This window comes from Symphalangus syndactylus, chromosome 11 (genome assembly GCF_028878055.3).
Source record: "Symphalangus syndactylus isolate Jambi chromosome 11, NHGRI_mSymSyn1-v2.1_pri, whole genome shotgun sequence".
Taxonomy (NCBI): Eukaryota; Metazoa; Chordata; class Mammalia; order Primates; family Hylobatidae; genus Symphalangus; species Symphalangus syndactylus.
In genome coordinates, this window is record NC_072433.2 from 135,636,213 (window position 1) to 135,651,424 (window position 15,212).

Consider the following 15,212-nt stretch of genomic DNA (forward strand, 5'->3'; position numbering starts at 1 on the left):
CCCTGCAGTGCCCTGGTTGCCAACACGGGGCGTGCTGCCACTACACTGGGAGCAAGAGGATCTTGTAGTGTCCGCAGGTGCCAGAACAGGGCTTGCCCACACTACACTAAAAGCAAGAGGGCCCAGCAGTGTCCCCAGCTGCCAGCAGGGGAGTCAGCCGCCACTACACTTGGAGCACGAGGGCCCAGCAGTGTCCACAGCTGCCAGCACGCGAGCATGCTGCCACTACACTGTGAGCAAGAGGGCCCTGCAACGTCCCTAGCTGCCAGCAGGCGGCGTGCTGCCACTACACTGGGAGCAAAAGGGCCCTGCGTGCCCCGGCGCCAGCAGGGGGCGCTGGCCACCAGTGTAAGCAAGAGGGCGCTGCAGTTGCCCTAGGCGCCAGCAGGAGGCGCAGTGGCACAGCACCGTGAGCAAGCAGGTCCTGTAGTGGCCGGCTTTTCAGATTACTGAGGTTCCACCCGTCTCTGCGCCGCACCCCCGGCGACGTGCGTCTCTCTGCCTGCACCGCGTCCACCCGCCCCCCCCAGCCCGGCGGCGTGTGAATGTGCACCTGTGTGCCTGCAACGCTCCCCCCAACCCCAGGCCCGGTGGCGTGCATGTCTGCGCCTGCGCCGCACCCGCCCCACCGGCGACGCGCCGCTGTGCATCTCTGCCCTGCGCCGCGCCTCCCCACGGGGGCCGGGCTGCCGCGCATCTCTGCACCTGCGCCGCGGAGCGACGGCGCGCCGCCCCTCTCTGCGCCGGCGCGGGCCCGCCGCGCCTCTCTGCGCCTGCGCCGCGGAGCGACGGCCCGCCGCGCTTCTCTGCGCCTGCGCGGGCGCGGTGCCTTTGCGAGGACGGAGCTGCGTTCGCCGCAGCACAGACCCAGAGGGCATCGCGAGGGCGGAGCTGCATTCTCCTCTGCACAGACTCCGGGGTACTGCGAAGGCGGAGCAGTATTCTTCTCAGCACAGACCTGGGCGTGCGGGCCAGGGGCACCGCGAGGGCGGAGCTGCGTTCTGCTCAGCACAGACCTGGGGGACACCGCAAAGGCGGAGCACCATTCTCCTCAGCACAGACGTTGGGGGCGCTACCTCGCTTTGGGACAACTCGGGGCAGCATCGACGGTGAGTAAAATCCTTCCTGTTTGCAGCCCTGAATAATCAAGTTCAGAGACCAGTTAGAAGGGTTCAGTGTGCAAAATGGGAAACCAAAAGCCCCTCTGAATCCTGCCCACCAAAGTTCTCCCAAGCGAAGGCAAGGGGCCACAGTGCCAGGTCCACACTGCAGCTTCGAAACACAAATGCAGCACTGCTAATGCAGACATGACACCCAAAATATGACACCCACATTACTCATGTCACAAGCACCTGTAATGCCAATGCACTGCCTCAATAAAAAAAATTAATGTAAGATTGGCAATCCCCATCCTGCTGTGCAGTCCTCACACAGTAATCGTAATAATCCACATTAACAAAGTACATACAAACTTAGTAAGGAACCTAGGGTTAGGATTAGAGTTGTCGTCAGGGCCCAGGTTAGGGTTAGGGTTAGGGTTGGGGTTGGGGTTGGGGTTGGGGTTGGGGTTGGGGTTAGGGTTAGGGTTAGGGGTTAGGGTTAGGGGTTAGGGTTAGGGTTGGGTTAGCGTTAGGGTTAGGGATTGGGGTTAGCGTTAGGGTTAGGGTTAGGGGTTAGGGCTGGGGTTAGGGCTAAGGTTAGGGTTAAGGGTTGGGGTTGGGGTTAAGGGTTAGGGTTATGGTTAGGGTAGGGTCGGTTTAGGGTTAGCGTTAGGGTTAGCATTCTAATTACAACCTGGGAGAGGAGTACGTGACACCCAATATCTCAAGGAGTAGAAACACCCTTGTGATACTGTTCTTAATCTTCAGGGAGGAAGAGGATGATATTACTCGAATACAGACAGGTGTACGTCCTCTGTACAATGCTGGTGTACACCCGTCTGTGCAATAGTTGACAATTTCCAGAGGGGTAGATGATATTACTCACAATATGGTAAACAGGCTTTGAGTCCACCACGGGTCCTAAGAGCCAGGGTTGCAGACGGCTGGCTCTTACGCCTCGCCCCCCTGCGATGGGGGTCCTAAGAATTCTGGGGGCAGAGGGGCTGGCTCTTATGCCCCGCCTTGCGGGGGGCGCCTCGCCCCCGTGCGATGGGGGTCCTAAGAGCTCGGGGGGCAGAGGGGCTGGCTCTTACGCACCGCGTCGCGGGGGGCGACGTGCCCCCCTGCGATGGGGGTCTTCCACCCCGTGGAGATTCTGTTCGGATCTGTATCGTCAGGTGGGTGTACACCTATTGCGATATTGAAAGTAATACCATGCTCTCTCCGTCCCTGGACATTAGGAACACTATCGCAGGTGGGGGTACACCCACTGCGGTATTAGGAGTCATATTAGTATTACTTGTTACTCATTTACAAGTCACGTTAATATGAATTACCAATATTAATGTTAAGAAGTAATTGCTAGTGAAAAGTTTTTGGGTTATTAATATTAATTATTAGGAGCTAATATTACTGTGTTCTAATGAATATGATCAGTCCCAGTTATTAATATCGGGCGTTATTAATAGTTAATATTAATAATTTATTGTTATCATCAGTATGATTCTTCAATATTAATTATCATTATTATCGGTATTGATTTTAAAAATTATACGATCAGTTATTAATATTGATAATTATTAATATCAATTAATAATTGATATTATTAATTTTGATAAGTAATATTGCGACCTTCCTCACAGTATTATTGGGAGTCATATCATCCTGTGGCCCTGAGGAGAGAAGGCATTTCTCTTTCTGTCTACTGTCTCTGAAGAGGAGGAGGAAGTAAAAGTTGAAAACCAAGAAGAGTGAAGTCAGTGGCAAGACCAGCCACTGCCACTGATGAGGCGGCCTGAGGTGAAAAGATGAACCCCCCCTCCCCTACTCTAAGCACATGTGCTCTGAATCCATCGGGAGCCTTTCAGGTGGAAACTCTTAGAGTTGTAAGCCCTGAGAAAACGCCTAGGAAGTCTGTCTTCCTTCGGGGCGCTCGGCTCTTAAGACGAGAGTCTTCTGACGCCCCTGGCCGATTAAAAGCAACCTCTTCCTTCTTGAATCCGGCGTCTGAGGGGTTTGTGTCCGCGACGAGTCCTGCTCCAGTTTTTGGTTCACATGACCAGGAATCGAACCTGGGCCGCGGCGGTGAGAGCGCCGACTCCTAACCACCAGACCACCTGGGAACTTCAAACTTCATGGGAAATAGATTGCCGAACATTAGAAGTGGGTTGGCCGTCACAAGTACGCCTGGACAGGTCCCTTGTTTCTCAAGTGTGGCACAAGGTAACTGGGAAAGGATACCTAGACCGCTTCCCATACATAGACACTTGGTGACAGCTGGTGCTAGACCCCCCACAGTGGCTAAGAGGGCAGGCAGCAGCAATACTAGTAGCCAAGGGACAGACAGCTAAGGAAGGATCCCGCTCCACCTGCCCAGGGAAATCAACTCCTCAAGTTCTGTTTGACCCAACGTCAGAAGATCCATTGCAGGAGATGGCACCAGTGATCCCAGTGGTGCCCTCCCCTTACCAGGGAAAGAGGCTCCCCACTCTTGAGCCCTCAGTGCTTGCGCCTCCGCAAGACAAGCATATCCCTAGGCCACCCAGAGGAGACAAGAGAGGAGGTGATGCCTCGGGAGAAACCCCTCCCTTGGCAGCTCGTTGATGACCCAAAACGGGGATACAGATGCCCCTGATAGCAGCGGTATACTGGGATAGATGAGGATGGTCACGTGGTGGAGAGGCGTGTTTTTCTCTACCAGCCCTTCACCTGTGCCGACCTTCTCAACTGGAAAAACCGTACCCCGTCCTATACCGAAAAGCCACAAGCTCGAATTGATTTGCTCCAAATTATTATCCAGACCCACAACCCCAGGTGGGCTGATTGCCACTGGTTGCTCATGTTCGTCTTTCACAGAGATGAAAGGCGGAGAGTGTTCCTAGCAGCAACTAAGTGGCTAGAGGAACATGCACCAGCTGATTATCAAAACCCCCAAGAGTATGGAAGGACCCAGTTACCAGGAACCGGCCCCCAGTGGGACCCAAATGAAAGAGAGGATATGCAAAGGCTAAACCGAGACAGGGAAGCTCTCTTGGAAGCATTCAAGAGGGGAGCTCAGAAGGCCACAAACGTTAACAAGGTCTCTGAGGTCTCTGAGGTCATTCGGGGAAAAGAAGAAAGACCAGCACAATTCTTTTTTTTTTTTTTTTTTTTTGAGATGGAGTCTTTCTCTGTCCCCCAGGCTGGAGTGCAGTGGCGCGATCTCGGCTCACTGCAAGCTCCACCTCCCGGGTTCACACCATTCTCCTGCCTTAGCCTCCCAAGTAGCTGGGACTACAGGCGCCCGCCAACACGCCCAGCTAATTTTTTTTTGTGTTTTTAGTAGAGACGGGGTTTCACCGTGTTAGCCAGGATGGTCTCGATCTCCTGACCTTGTGATCCGCCCACCTCAGCCTCCCAAAGTGCCAGGATTACAGGCTTGAGCCACCGCTCCTGGCCAAGTCCAGCACAATTCTATGAGAGATTGTGTGAGGCCTATCGTATGTATACTCCCTTTGATCCCGATAGCCCTGAAAATCAGCACATGCTTCACATGGCTTGAGTCCGTCAAAGCGCAGAAGACATGAGAAGAAAACTGCAGAAACAGGCTGTGCTTGCAGGGACGAATACATCACAATTATTAGAAAGAGCTAAGCAGGTGTTTGTAAACAGGGATGCAGTAAGCCGTAAGGAACACCGCACAGAGAATGAACGTCAGGCCCGGTGACACCGACCTGCCTGTTAGCTTCAGGAATCAGAGGGCTCCCCCCAAAGAGGCAAGGGAAGGGGGGCCCTGGGAAAGAAACTCAGCTTGGCTGTCAGAGTTGGCAGCGTAACCAGTGTGCTTATTGTAAAGAAATACGACATTGGAAGAACAAATGCCCTCAAGTTAAAAGAAAACAAGGTGACTCAGAGCAGGAGGCCCCGGACAAGGAGGAAGGGGCCCTGCTCAACCTGGCAGAAGGGTTCTTGGACTGAGGGAGAGTGGGCTCAAGTGTCCCCAAAGAGCCTATGGTCAGAATGACAGTCGGGGGTAGAGGCATTGATTTTCTCGTAGATACTGGTGCTGGACATTCGCTAGTAACCGCCCCGGTCGCCCCCTTCTCCAGAAAGACTATTGACATCATCGGAGCCACGGGGGTTTCAGCAAAGCAAGCTTTCTGCTTGCCTGGGACTTGCACTGTAGGAGGACATACAGTGACTCATCAGTTTTTGTCCATGCCTGACTGTCCCTTGCCCTTGTTGGGGAGGGACTTGCTTAACAAGCTGAGAGCCACTGTCTCTTTGACAGAGCATGGCTCTTTGCTGCTAAAGCTACCCAGAACGGGAGTCACTATGAGCCTTATGGTCCCCGGAGAGGAGGAATGGAGACTTTTCTTCACTGAGCCGGGCCAAGAGAGAAGACCAGCTCCGGCTAAGCGGTGGCCAAGAGTAGGGGCGGAAGATAACCCTCCAGGGTTGATACGGGGAGTAGTATCATCCTCTCCCCGTTGGGATATTCGGAACCATATCCCAGGGGGGTGTCCACCCTCTGCGATATTGGGAGTAATGTCATCCTCTGTTTCCTTGGATATTAGACACAATATCACAAAAAGGTGTACACCCCCTGTGATACTGGGAGTAATATCATACTCTCCTTCCCTGGATATTAGAAAACAATATCATCAGGGCTGAACACCCCCTGCGATAATGGAAGTAATATTTTCTTTTTTTCTTCTTTTCTTTTTCTTTTTCTTTCTTTCTTTTCTTTTTTTTGAGACAGAGTTTCACTCTTGTTGCCCAGGCTGGAGTGCGATGGCACGATCTCGGCTCACTACAATCTCTGCCTCCCATATTCAGGCAATTCTCCTGTCTCAGCCTTCTGAGTAGCTGGGATTACAGGCATGTGCTACCACGCCCCGTTCAGTTTTCTTTTCTTTTTTTTTTTTTGTATTTTTAGTAGAGACTTTGTTTCTCCATACTGGTCAGGCTGGTCTTGAACTCCCGACCTCAGGTGATCCGCCCGCTTCGGCCTCCTAAAGTGCTGGGATTACAGGCGTGAGTGACGGTGCCCATCCACCACTTAGCATTTTCATTTTACATTTGTTGAAGTCACAGATCTTTACACACATTTATTCCTGCTTTATTCTACACTTACATATAAATAAAATGGGAAATAGAAAAGAATAAAATGGGCACAGTATCCCTAAAGTTTCACATTCCGAGACATTTTAAAAATATTTGCTTTTTTGAATTTTGTTTCAATGAAGAAACTGTGGTATACACACACTATGCGGTATTATCCAGCCTAAAAAGGCATAAAATCCTCTCCACTGCAGAAAAAATGGATGAGACTGCAGGGTCTGTATGTTAAGTGAAGTAAGGCAGGCACAGAATGACAAATATTACATGTCCTCACTTACATGTGGGAACAAAAGAAAATCTTGGCCAGATGTGGTGGCTCAGGTCTGTCATCCCAGCACTTTGGGAGGCCAAGGCTGGCGGATCACGAGGTCAGGAGATCGAGACCATCCTGGCTAACACGGTGAAACCCCGTGTTACTAAAAATACAAAAAATTAGCCGGGCGTGGTGGCGGGCAGCTGTAGTCCCAGCTACTTGGGAGGCTGAGGCAGGAGAATGGCGTGAACCTGGGAGGCGGAGCTTGCAGTGAGCCAAGATCGTGCCACTGCACTCCAGCCTTGGCGACAGAGCAAGACTCCGTCTCAAAAAAAAAAAAAAGACAATGCAAAAAATTAGCCCACTGTGGTGGCGTGTGCCCATAGTCCCAGCTACTCGGGAGGCTGAGGCACAAGAATCGCTTGAACCCGGGAAGCGGAGGTTGCAGTGAGCCCAGATTGTGCCACTGCACTCCAGCCTGTGCGACAGTGAGACTCCATGTAAACACAAAACAAAACGAAATTAAACAAAACCAAAAAACAAAACCAGACAGGCACTTCTGACACAGGCTGCAACATGGATGAACCTTGAAGACATTATCGTCAGTGAAATAAAGAAATCCCAAAAGGATAAACACGACCAGGCTCAGTGGCTCACACCTGTAACCCCAGCGCTTTGGGAGGCTGAGGCAGGCGGATCCCTTAAGGTCAGGAGTTCGAGAGCAGCCTGGCCAATATGCTGAAAGCTCGTCTCTGTTAAAAACACAAATATTAGCTGGGCGTGGGTGCGCACGCTTGTAATCCCAGCTACTCGGGAGACTGGGGCACAAGAATCGCTCGAACCCACGATGTGGAGGTTACAGTGAGCCGAGATCACGCCACTGCACTCCAGCCTGGGCGACAGAGAAAGACTCTGTCCCCCCCCCCAAAAAAAAAACAGGAAAACAAATTCAACACGGTATGATTCCACTTCCATCAAGTGCCTAGAGTAGTTAAACTTAGAGTTGCAAATCAGAATGGTGGCCCCCGGGGTGGGCGAGAGAGAGGAATGGAGAGTTTGGTGAATGGGTGCCATTTCCATTTTGAAAGAAAACTGTTCTGGAGATGACGGCGGTGATGGTTGCTAAACAATGTGAAGGTACTTAATGTCATTCAACTGTCAACTGAAAAATAGTGGAAATTGTCAATGTTTATACCGGCCATTCTAGATGCAATCATATCTATTTACAACTTTTAGTATTGATACATGGTATATTTTCCCATAATAAAAGATGAAAATGAAAGCAGTTGGATCTTTAGAAAGAAAAGAAAGAAGCAAAGAATACACGAAAGCTTCCTCCTGATTACAGGAAGAGCCCCAAAGCTTCTACGGACACTCCCTTTTCTCTTCTTCTTCCTGCAGTCTTATGAGAAAATCTTTAGAGATTGGGGAGCTTGGGCGACTTTGGCTAATGAGGAGCTCTGTGCCTTGAGCCCCCCAGGCCAAAGAATAGTCAATACTCAGTCTGTGCCTCCAGCCCTGCAGTCTGAGGTTCCAGTCCTGGGGGCTCCACACCCGTCACCTGTATCAGGAGGCTCATGTCTCACCCTGTCTTCTTGCCAGCCTTGAGGACGGAGTCTGAGCCTCCATCGTGCACCACGCAGGGAGGGCAGTGGACAAGTTCTCCGCGGTCATGGCCCGGCAGGGGGGAAGGGCAGTTCAGCTGAGGGACGTTCGGGAGCCTCGCTTTGTTTCCTCATCCTCAGGACAAACAGGACAGTGCGGTGGGCAGATGGGAGGAGACCAAGGTGCAACCTGTCAGCTCAGCAGACTGTGGAGTTTCTGTTCTTGCTTGTGGTGAGGGGGCCTCAGAAATCTTATTCAAACTTTTGCCTTCCTCCCCCACCGAGTTGTCCTTTTCATAGACACCTCACCCAAGATAGCAGGGAATGAGTCCCTCTAAACTATTCCCTAAGAACAACAAAGATGATGAAGGTGATGATGAGGATAAAGAGGATGAAGACAGACACCAGGGCATCATTAACCCTTACTGAGGGCTTCCTAAAGGCTAGGCTCTGAGCTCTGTGCTCTATGCAGCTTGTTTCATTTCATCTGCATAGTTTCCCAGTTACGAGTGCACATTTCATGATGATTTTACAGACTAGAGAAGGAGCAACGCATTTTCATAGGACTTGTACCAGATCACGAAGTCAAAAAGGGTGAAGTCCAATTTGAACCAGGCAGTCTAAGTCCGGACACATGGCATTTGGCCGATCCTCTCCCTGCATCCAACCTGCCCTCTCAAATCCTTGTCACTCAGGCCAATGCCCCTGCTCACTGTGCCCTTCCCTTTGGGGGTTCCTTGTAGACCACAGCTAGACCAGTGGGTGCCACAATCACTGTGTCAAGTAGAGAAAGGGCAGCTGAGATCACATCAAAGGTTCCAGAAAGAATGGGGACAGGATCATTCGGGACGCATCTCTCCCTTGCCCCTGTTCCTGGCTCTCCTTACAGCTCTCGACGGCCTCAAAGGAGTCATCGATTCAGAGTTTGGCTTCCATTCCTACTGAGGAAGCTGGAAAGCGTTTCAAAAAATGCTCCTCAGACGTGCCCGTGGTTAAGACCTCTGAGCTCTGCTTACAACTTTTGGAAGCTGGGCACGGTGTCTCATGCCTCTAATCCCAGCACTTTGGGAGGCTGAGGCAGGCAAATCACAAGGTCAGGTGTTCGAGACCAGCCTGGGCAACACGGGGAAACCCCGTCTCTACTAAAAATAGAAAAAAAGGAGCCGGGCGTAGTGGCGGGCGCCTGTCCTCTCAGCTGCTCGGCAGGCTGAGGCAGGAGAATAGCTTGAACCTGGGATGCGGAGGCTGCAGTGAGCCGAGATCACTCCACTGCACTCCAGCCTGGACCACAGAACGAGACTCCGTCTCAAAAAGCAAAACGCAAACCACAACTTTTTGAGAGTTGGAAGACCATGAAGTAGAGTACCCGGGACTTAGAGTCTGGCCATGAATTTGGAATACCACCCTTTCTACTTCTGTGTATGGCAGGCGGTGAGATGTCCATCCTCTGAGACTCAGCCCTCTCATCTGAGCTGATTTCTAGGTGATCTAATGGAAGCGAGCGATGATGAAACCTATTGTGGGTGCCCGCTGCGTGATCTCTCTGTGATGGATGTGGAAAGTCAAGGCCAAGTGAATCTCCCATACATTCGTTACTATTTTAAGCTTCAACTCCATATAGTTCAATGGAAATATCCCCTGACCTGAAGTTCCGGTTTCCCTGCATTCCAGACAGGACATTTTCTTTTGTCCTTATCTCAGTAAGTACTGAGTATTGTGAGAGGAACAAGTGAGTCTCTGTTGTTTCTGATTCTCCAGAGTCTGTATCTTGCTTGGCACAGAAGAGGTAGCAAAAGTCAAAATCTATGTTAATTCTTGAATTGACACTTCCTTGGTTCACAACAATTGGCTGTCATCAGTGTGACTTCAACTTACTTGATTCTTTTTGTTTTTTGTTTTTTGAAACGGAGTTTTGCTCCCGTTGCCCAGGCTGGAGTGCAGTGGTGTGATCTCGGCTCACCATAGCCTCTGCCTCCCAGGTTCAAGCCAGTCTCCTGCCTCAGCCTTACGAGTAGTTGGGGCTACAGGCACCCGCCGCCATACCGGGAGAAGTTTTTGTATTTTTAGTAGAGGCAGGGTTTCACCATGTTGGCCAGCATGGTCTTGATCCCCTGACCCCGTGATCCGCCCTCCTCAGCCTTCCAAAGTGCTAGGATTACAGGCGTGAGCCACCGCGTCTGGCCGAACTTTCTGATGAAAACTCTAAGTCCACCTAAGCTAAGGATAGGAGTTGTAGCTGATGTGAATTTTCAAAGAAGACCCACCGATTTGAGGAAGCAATTACTCTCCTGCTGAAGGTGAAAAGTCAGAAAACGGAACGATGACATCACTAGGACCTAACCGGCATGTGGAACCAGTTTCTGCTTAGGAACTATCAACTTTCATTTCATTTCCAGCTGACATGGTCTCAGCTCTTGTTGCCCAGGCTGGAGTGCAATGGCTCGATCTCGGCTCACCGCAACCTCCGCCTCCCAGGTTCAAGCAATTCTCCTGCCTCAGCCTCCCGAGTAGCTGAGATTACAGGCATGCACCACTACGCCCGGCTAATTTTGTATTTTTAGTAGAGACGGGGTTTCCCCATGTTGAGGCTGGTCTCGAACTCCTGACCTCAGGTGATCCGCCCGCCTCAGCCTCCCAAAGTGCTGGGATTACAGGCGTGAGCCACCGCGCCCCTCCCGGTCTCAGCTGCTATACAGTGTTTATAAATGTTCTAAATCAAGGGAATTTGTATCAATCTAGTAGAATAAAATAAAATAAAATATTTGAGTTCTTAATTTCCTTTAATTAGGATAACCTTTTTCTTCAAGTGAAGAGAACGGCTTTGTTACGTATTTTTCTTCGGACAAGATAGGCTGTATTTTCTAGCAGTTACGCATTTGTTATATATGATGATCTGGTTCTTGGAACATTCTTGAATCTAGTATCTCTAAGGCAGGCGTGTACAGCAAGAAGTGAAGAACACAGAAATCAATGATGAAAGCATTAGAAGACAAGTGAGTTTGTCAGAACTGCAAAATATTGCTGAGCGTGGATTGCTCTGAAATCTGAAAACGTTACTTGTGAATTGCTTCTATCCAAGATGCAGACACAATGCCGGGTGTTGGTTTACTTGTTTCCCATTTTTCAACCCCCTTTTCTAGGCAAAAGGTGTCCAAACCATGCAGACCCACAGAATCTAACCGATGTCTCTAGATTCCTCCTCCTAGAACTCTCAGGGGATCCAGAACTGCAGCCGATCCTCGCCGGGCTGTTGCTGTCCATGTGCCAGGTCACGGTCCTGGGGAACCTGCTCATCATCCTGGCCATCAGCCCTGACTCCCACCTCCACACCCCCATGTACTTCTTCCTCTCCAACCTGTCCTCGCCTGACATGGGTTTCACCTCCACCACGGTCCCCGAGATGATTGTGGACATCCAATCTCACGGCAGAGTCATCTCCTAGGCAGGCCGCCTGACTCAGATGTCTCTGTTTGCCATTTTTCGAAGCATGGAAGAGAGACACGCTCCTGAGTGTGATGGCCTATGACCGGTTTGTAGCCATCTGTCACTCTCTGTATCATTCGGCCATCATGAACCCGTGTTTCTGTGGCTTCCTACTTTGGTTGTCTTTTTTTTTTTTTTTTCCTTCTCAGTCTTTTAGACTCCCAGCTGCACAACTTGATTGCCTTGCTAACGACCTGCTTCAAGGGTGCGGAAATTCCTAATATCTTCTGTGACCCTTCTCAACTCCCCCATCTTGCATGTTGTGACACCTTCACCAATAACATAATCATGTATTTTCCTGCTGCCGTATTTGGGTTCCTTCCCACCTCGGGGACCCTTTCCTCTTACTATAAAATGGTTTCCTCCATTCTGAGGCTTTCGTCGTCAGGTGGGAAGTGTAAAGCCTTCTCCACCTGTGGGTCTCACCTGTCAGTTGTTTTCTGAGTTTATGGAAGAGGCGTTGGAGGGTACCTCAGTTCAGATGTGTCCTCTTCCCCCAGAAAGGTTGCAGTGGCCTCAGTGATGTACACGGTGGTCACCCCCATGCTGAACCCCTTCGTCGACAGCCTGAGAAACAGCGATATTAAAGGTGTCCTGCAGCGGCCACACGGCAGCACGGCCCAATCTCCATATCTTTTTATCTGTTCCATTCCTTTTGTAGTGTGGGATAAAAAAGCAGTCAGGTCAAATAAGAAAGCTAACACAGGGTGAACACCCACTGTGACATTAGGAGTAATACCTCCTTAGCATATAAAGAACACTGTCACAGAGTATACACATGAGGGGTACACCCACTGTGATATTAGAAGCAATATCTCCCTATAATATGAAGAAAAATATCACAGGGTGATTTTATTCCCAATGTTGGTAATAAAACAATGATAAATATTAAGATTAATAACTAATATTAAAAATGACTAATAGTAATAATTCTAATCATGCATAATCCTCTCTTTAAAATAATCATTAATGATTAATAACGTTATACTATGAATTAATATTACCATTGATAGTTATTAATGAGACTGATGTTTAATAATTGACAATATTATGACTCCTAATACCGCAGGAGGTGTACACCTGCCTGTGATATTGTTCCTAATATCCAGGGATGGACAGCATGATATTAGTTTTAATATCGCAGTAGGTGTACACTCACCCTGTGACACTGATCCTAATATCCAGCGGGTAGAGTATGACACGACTGCAACATAGCAATGAATGTACAGCCACCCGGTGATATTGCTCCTAACATTCACGGAAGAAGCGTATGACGTTACTCCCAATATCGCAGGGAGTGTCCACCCCTTCTGTGATATTGTTCCTAGTATCCCGAGGGGGAGAGGATGATAATAATTCCAGCATCGCAGGCTGTGTTCACCCACTCTGTGATATTGTTATTAATATCGCAGGGAGTAGAAACACCCCTGTGATACTGTTCTTAATCTTCAGGGAGGAAGAGGATGATATTACTCGAATACAGACGGGTGTACGTTCTCTGTAGAAAGCCGGTGTACACCCGTCTGTGCAATAGTTGATAATTTCCAGAGGGGAAGATGATATTAGTCACAATATGGTAAACAGGCTGTGAGTCCACCGCGGGTCCTAAGAGCCAGGGGGGCAGAGGGGCTGGCTCTCAGTCCCCGCCTCGCGTGGGGCGCCTCGTCCCCCTGCCTCTCCCGCCCTGCATATTACGAAAAATATCACAGAGTGGGTGTACACCTCCTGCGATATGGGGGGTAGTATCATCTTGTCTTCTTTTGGATAATAGGAACAATATCACACGGGTTTGTACACTTTCTGTGATATTGGGAGTAATATCAACCTCTCTGCCTTGGAATATTAAGAACAATGTCACAGAATGGATGTACACCCCCTGCGATATTGGGAGTAATAGCAGCCTCTCCTCTCCGTGGATGTTCGGAGTCATATCCCAGGGTGGCTGTACACCTCCTGCTGTATGCACCCTATTTGTAATCTTTTATCCCTCGCCCCCCTCCCTGTTAAATAATAGACAAGAAATAATGGGTTTAGAATAAATGAGTTCAAACAAATTGTCAAACATATGTGGGAAAATTGGAATCAGTTTCTGAGGAAAAGCAAAAAACTCAACAGAAATGCTCATAAAGCATCCTCCCTTCATGGCTAGAGCTGCCAGGACACCAGAACACCAAAATCAGATAGGGAAATTTTGTAGAAGTCCTAGATGTACTAATTGTTCTGTGAATACACAGAGATGTAATTATAACTGTTACCTGCATGTAGAGTAAAGATGAGAAGGGATTGGTCATGGTGACAGCTACCTCAGGTGTTACAAGGCAGACGTGGTTCCAGGACAGTATGTGTCAGGGCAGAGGGGTCCTCGGAGGCTATTAGAAGCTGGTCATGGCACAGACATTGTAAGTCATATGGTCTCATTACTTTCGATGACGAAACCAAAATTGCTTTTGCATCAGCCTAATACAACGGCCTGGCAAGAGCACAGGAAAAGACCCTGTGGTGTTAGATGGGGACCTCTGATGCAGCACAATTCCTTCATCCCCTTCTCCAAAACTCCCTCTTCCAATTCCACTGAAGAGAAAATCTGATGGAAGTCTGGTGTAAGCAGGCTCAGATATATCTACCACTATAGATAGTAGAGGTGACTCACAAATCCAAGCCTATCAAATACATCACTAACAAATTACATGTTTAATTTTTTTTTGAAATTAGGGATCATGATATGAAAGTTATCAGAATCAAAACTGTCACTAATGTTTAAAAGGAAAAGAAAAAACCTGGACAAATAGATTCAGAGAAGGCCTTGAAGAGAGGGTTCTCATGCTTCTAGGCCTGATAACAAAAACTATCACAAAATACCACAAAAACCACAACCTTGCACAAAGGCCATAGCAACCTTACACAAAATACACTTTTGTGAGGACATCTATCCAGCAACCACCTGCCCAACCTTCAACTGACATCGACCTTGTTGTTGATCTCTATAGTTGAAGATAACTATATCGAAACAATTACATAAGCCTCTTCATTTTTCCTTTATTTGTTTCTACTCCCCCATGCTTCCAGGTTGATCGTTTTTCTTTTAAAGACCTTGTCTTCCTTCACCATTTGAATCTACATAGTTTCTTTTGTCAGGCATGTTCCCATTGCAATGTCCTCCTCCCTAAGGTGTGTCTTTTTCCATCAGAGAGCCTTTCTCTGTTTTCTAGGTTTACAATGAGAAGGGCTCTAAAGCATTTTTGTAAAATTTTTACTGTCTTCCTAGGAACAAATCACTGACTTACAATATTGATATTGACTTATTTACATTTCTGGGGATGAGGAATTAAAGATTTCACAAATTTTCTTCTTGAGAAGATCCAAGTTTTCACGTGAGCAAAACTGAATATGTAAATTGATATGGAAATTATGCTGCAGATATTATAGTCAAATGTTTACTTGTATTTAATTTGTTACACATGAATATTGCATATGTGAGATAATATACTAAGAAATTATCACATTTAATGAAATGCTTTAATCAAATTCCCGATTGAATTTTTGATATCAATATCTTTTTCATTATTTAATCCATCTTTAGAGTGAACAGGGCTGTCTAGGCCAAAGTCCTCACTTCTATCTACATTGTCTGAGTTACAGAACTTTTTGAATTTATTATGTTGTCACAGG

The 15,212-nt window shown here is 48.5% G+C and overlaps 1 pseudogene; it reads left to right on the plus strand.

Moving 5' to 3' along the window:
- The first annotated feature begins 601 nt into the window (after window positions 1–601).
- LOC129457588 (olfactory receptor 7E24-like) lies at window positions 602–12,125 on the plus strand (annotated as a pseudogene).
- Window positions 12,126–15,212: the final 3,087 nt, after the last annotated feature.